The sequence below is a fragment of the Sturnira hondurensis genome, unplaced genomic scaffold (genome assembly GCF_014824575.4).
Source record: "Sturnira hondurensis isolate 20B ecotype Veracruz unplaced genomic scaffold, ASM1482457v3 Scaffold0013515, whole genome shotgun sequence".
Classification (NCBI taxonomy): Eukaryota; Metazoa; Chordata; class Mammalia; order Chiroptera; family Phyllostomidae; genus Sturnira; species Sturnira hondurensis.
In genome coordinates, this window is record NW_028086146.1 from 25,213 (window position 1) to 31,280 (window position 6,068).

The following is a 6,068-nucleotide window of genomic DNA, read 5'->3' on the forward strand; positions in this document are numbered from 1 at the left end:
AACCACTATAGTAATAGAGTTCAGGAAACTGTGAAGTGGGCTAAGATCTGGGGGGTGTGATGTGAAGTGTTTACAATTGTATGGAACAGCTATTATTTACAACAGTATTAGAGCAACAATCATATGACAGAATCGATGTGATCTGGATAACATAAATAGAGGGTATAGAACTTTGAGTAGTGTGCTAACGGAACACAAGTGACGTGAAGGACAGTAAATTAGCAATACACTGTGGAAGAGAGAGCAGCGGAAACCTGTCAAATGATACAATATAACCAGCCAAGCAAAGAAGACTATATAGAAAGAAGAGGAGTACAAAAATACTATTAAAATAAAAGATGTAAGAATAATGAAAAAATACAAATATGCAGTAGCTTGTAGTTTCTCTGGAATAGAAAAGTGAAATTTGTCTCACTGTCTCAACTGTTGAGATGCCCCCTCTTTGGGTCCAACTCTGGTCCTTTCGCAGTTCCAAGTTTTTTGTCTCACTTGTGGGTATTTTTTAAAAAATGCAGGAGAAGGGAGGAAGAAGAGATAAGATTGAAAAGAAAGAAAGAAAGAATAAAACAAGACAGAAGGAAAGAGAAGAAACAGGTATTGAAAGATAAAACAATAATAAAAATTAGAAAAATAAAAGATTACTAAAAAAAAACACCTCTTGTTGGTTTCAAACTGGCAAAACTGTTTTTTCTGGTCTTGCTGGCTGCGGCTGACTGAGGGACAATGGGTGTGGCCTTTCTCCCTTCCCATGTGTACTTAGGCAGTCTTCGAAGCACTCTCCCAAAAGTTAGTCTGGCACCTCTACCCAGCGCCCCAGGCAGGGGATCCAGGTCTTCTTTAGAGCGCTCTTTCCCTGGCGGTCATTGCTGGTGGCTGGGGTGTAGACTCACCAGGCCAGGCTGTCTCAATCCCTCGGGTTTGGGTGGGAACCTTTCCCAGTGCTATGGGGGAACTCAGGTCCTTCCGCCCAACCTCAAGATCACTGCCACCTGGCTGGGTGGGGAGTAGGCCAAGTGGCTGTCACAGGAGAATCCCCCAAACAGTTTTACTTTTTGAGAAATTTCTCCTACTCAAGCCTGCCACTCAGTACAGCCCAATTCTCCAGCCAGACCGGTGACTATCAGGGTCAGTGCATGTCACTGCAGGGCTCTCAACAATCCCAAGCTGGCAACCACAGACTCCGTGGGTAATCACAGCCTTTGTGTGTTTACCTCTTTGTCCGTATTCCCCTCTCTTTGACTTCAAGCAACCAGGTCTCTCCTGGTGCTGCTCAAACCCTGCTTGGCCGAGGAGGGAGAGAGCAGTTGACCAGGCTCTCTCCCAAGGACTCCGTGGCAGGCCCGCTGTCAAGAAGTCTGTGGTAGACCCAGTGACGGACGCGGGCCAAAGCCACAGCCACCCCTGTCCCGCGCTGGTCCCCGGAACCTTATTGTCCTGGAGTAGTCTCCTTACCATCCGGTTTTTCAGTGTCTGCTACACTTTCTGGTCTCTTATTTTCATATATGCTGGGGTACTGTTGGCTGTTTGCTCTGTTCCTATGCAGATTGGCCAAGTTTTTCTCCTGTGTGTGGGGGGAAGTGGAATCTGCTCCCTCCTACTCTGTCGCCATCTTCCAGCCCTATACAAAATATTATTAATCCAACATGTAAACAATATAAAAATTATTACTTTTTCTGTTTTCTCCATTATTTTTACTGTTTTCGAAATCCAGTGCATATCTTATACTTACATCTCAATTCAGCGTTTTCACCAGAAATACTTTATCTGTATATCTAGATTTCATAAAATTTAGTTGATAAAGTTGTTCCAAATATATGTAACATTTTTTAACATTAAATTTAAAAATTACTTCTTCAGTCATGCTAGCAATATTTTAAGTTCTTGGTAGCCACGTGTAACCAATGGCCACTATGTTAGGCAGATTCTTCTTATTAAATTTTTAAGTATGTGTTCACTAATCATCAGGTGTGCTTTTGGACATTTTTAAGGTATAGCACCTGAAAATGTAACCAGCTTTTAAAAAATAATACTCAAGCAAAAAACTAGATCATTCATCAAATTCAAAAAAGGCGACATTTTTATAAAACATGAAGGTTCATGTTAAAGAGTTTGTAGAGTAATGCACATCTACTTTGTTGAAATACTAGTTTCCTTGGCTTGCTTGTTAACTTTGTTGACTGTCATATTTTTTCATAAAATGACTTTTATACCTGCAATAGCCACATTTGTAATTTTCTGCTTAAAAATTAAAGTATCAAATTGCCTCAATTAAAAGATAAAATCATCTTCTCTTATGTATTTTCTAACTTGATTGGACTTTGTATATTTTTACTTTCAAAGAAGGAAGGGAAAACTCAGTTCATTTCATTGTTAATAAGAGTGTCCTTTCAATATATAGAAAGGACTAGGAGAAAACAAGTTTGATAATTTGTGTCATTTTGAAGTTGCAATTTGGAAAATGAAATTATGAGCAAAATTCTGGATATTCATACACAACTACTTACTTTCCTAGTTTCTTGAATGATGTAAGAATTGCAAAGCTCTATCAAGCATTAAAAACATTAATTTACCACATTTTATTGCACTATTTTAAAAATATTTTTATTTTTTATTGTTGGTCTATCTTTTAAAATATTCCTCCTGTATGTTCGGGAAAATGTTCACTCTTTAGAGATATGCTTTATTATCTTGATGGGTGAAAAATGACAAACTTGTTCTAGGTTCACAAATTTTTCTCCCTTGCATTGAAAATTAGAGTGCCCATATAATTTTCTTCAAAGAAAGCAGATGTCTTGTTATATTCCTGTTCCTGAGGTCCTCTGACTAGAGAAGCATTGTAATATTTATTTCAGCAGTGTAATTAATAGCCCTATAAATATGCTGAATGATCTAGTAACTCCATGAAGGAGCAATGAATTGTAGCAACAAAGGAATGTTCTATTCAGAGAACGATGTGCCAATAAGAAAAGCATGGAGCCTCATCTCTTAAAAAAAAAAAATAGCTTTTACGAGACAAATCCCGTCACAGAAGTTTGTTAAGACACCTGGCAATTTTTATAGAGGCATGTAATTCTGCTTGTTATAAGTAATAAGGCATAGAAAAGTATTCTGTTTCACATGTTTTAATTTTAATAGCAGTCATTTTAATGCGATTTAAGTTTCAGAACATGAAAAGGATGCTTCATCTTGATATTCTTCCCAAGTTTATGAGCTAACTAAGTATTTTTCATTTTAGTGCTCCTACTGGAAAATGTTCTTTAACAATGTATAATTCCACATTTATCCATATAGATGTGTAAATTCATTCAGATGTATCACAAAGAACATGTCTACTCCTGTTTAAATCTTAACATATTCTACTTAAAGCATAATAATTCTTCATAACTCTTTATTGAAGAGATACATTCAACATTGTTTTTTTTCTTTCTCTGAACGTAAAGCTGCTGAGAGTTGTCACTTTGTATCTAAGGAAAAATCTTCATGTTTTTAACCAGCAGAATAACTGCAGATTAACTTTGTGTCATTACACCTGTATATGATGTTGGAATTTTTAGCCCCAGGATAAAGTATGGGCGAGGGCAAAGACAGAGAGCTAGAGAATATATTGGACTTTTCTGGTACATTCTTCACTCGTTCCTAGACTACTCTGTGTTTTTTTTTCTCTGCAAATTCTAGGCTCATCTCCTTGGTTCATGGAATAATGAAAGTGAGAATATTGGGTGCTAGCTCCAAGTGTGTGCTTCTTCCTCCCTCCTTTTCTGCTTCCATTCCTACAGATGTACACTACTCCCCCAGTGTCATCTAAAGACCATAACCTATTTGGCCATGATGCAAATCGTAACCCTTCTACTTCCCTCCCAACTAAAGGGAAGCAGAAGGGGAGATGCGTGCATTGCAGGGGTTTGCAAAGCCTGTAGAAGCTTTAGGAATATCTGGGAGCTGGGTAGGAAACACAAATTCTTGGGACCTACCCCAACCTCTTAAATTAGAAACCCTGGGATTCAGGAGGAGCAATTTGTGACTCAAGAAGCCCCCAGGCAGTTCTGAGTTTGAGAACCTTTGGTGTAGGGAAAGGCAACACAGAACTGCTCAAACTCAAATAATCAGAGGCAGAACCAGCATAAAAATCATGTGCCCTTCCTAACTCCCAGCTCTAACTCCTAATTTGCTCAAGACTCTACATATATGTGAATATTCACCTTCACTTGCACCTGTATTTAAGGTTTATTTAGGTAATTCTTGAAACGCAACTTCTCTGGGACTTTACTTAAATTGAGAAAAATAGCATGGATTTTATATTTTAATGATGAAAAATGAAATGAGTAATGCATATTTTTATTAACTATTTCCTTTGTTTTTATTTTTTAGTAATTTTCCCATTTTTCAGTTATAGTTGACATACAATATTAGATTATTTTCAGGTATACAACATATCAATAGGCATTTATATAACTTACAAAGTGATCATTCCATTTATTAACTATTATTTGACTTTGAAGATCATGTTAGAAATAAAGGGTTTCTGATTAGACACAATTGTTTCTGTTTCTAGGAAGATACACCTACAAATGGGAAAATCTGAATGCTTCAAAGTACAGTCGATCTTTGAACAGCACAGGTTTTAACTGCACAGGTCCAGTTATAAATGGATTTTTTCAATAAGTATGCAGTTGGCCCTCTGTATGTGTGGATGCAGAGGGCCAACTGTTTGCTTCATCCTGCACCATATTATATGAGGGACCGGAGCATCTGCAGATTTTGGTATTCGCATGGGTCCTGGATCCAATGCTCTGTGGATACTGAGGCGTGACTGACATTTTGGGGGAGTCAAATGTTACATGCAAGATTTCAACTGTGCAGAGTGTTGGCACCCCTCACCCCCATGTTGTTCAAGGGTCAACTGTACTCAACAAAACCTTTGTGAGGTCTGCTTTGGTGCTCCTGTATGAGAAGTAAAAAGTCTCTTGTAGAGCGATTACACCACTCGATGTACTAATGCCAATCTTACTTCTCTTCATCTTGGTAAAGAAAATTTATTTAGAGCACACCCATGAAATGGTATTCAGTTCTCTTGACACTTTCACACATTCTAATGTTTGAGTACTGAATTATTTTATTAAGCTATAAGTTTGTCAATACATAAATGAACTATGGCCACCATCATACTTATTTTACTGTATTCACTAACATTTACTCTTTATCCCTTGACTCATAAATAGCTTCTTTCTCCATTCACTTCTGGTAATATCTGTGTACATTTATTTTATATATTTTAAAATGTTAATATGGTGACCCATATTATCCTTTAAAATATTTAGAGATCTAACAAACTCCATAATTTTAGGGAAAAATGTGAGCTATCTTTCCTCTCAAAGTTAACATTTCACAAATGAGCAAATATGATAGTTTGACATGAGTACAAAGTTTTTAAAGTGAGTGGCACTGGAATTGTTTGATTATAACACAGTTTTGAGTACCCTGTGTGGTAATGCACTTCTCAAGTCACAAATTATGGAAAGAAGACAAGCTATCAAGGGTGATTATGCTTAATAGGCTTCATTTCCTTGAACCTCAGGTATCCCCCCCCCCCCCCCTTCTAGGGAAACGTTGTGTTAAGTACAAAGAAATGATCACTACTTGGGGACTAGCAACCAGACATAATCCAGGTAAAACACATTTGTGCAAGGCAGCCAACTATATGACTTAGGACGCTTAGATGGGATTCCTTTTGGTCTGTAAATTGATCAGTACAGCCAGAGAGATTACATAAATAATCAAGGGCATGAAATGCAATGCAGAGGGTGTAACTCTATCCCATGCTGCAAAGCAAGAGACAGCATGTACCTGGCAGCACCCTGGACTTAAGCTAGGTGTCTAAAAATGGAAGCAGATACTTTTTATAGTCATGTTTGTAAGGGGAGCTATGCTACAGAGTTATGTTAAACAATCTCCTCACACTCCCAATGTTATTGTGGGAAACTCTAAATTGTTCTGGAGTTTGATGTTCATAGCTATCTTGGAACAAACTTTAGACTTCTGAATTTTAAAGTGCTCTGCATTAATAAATT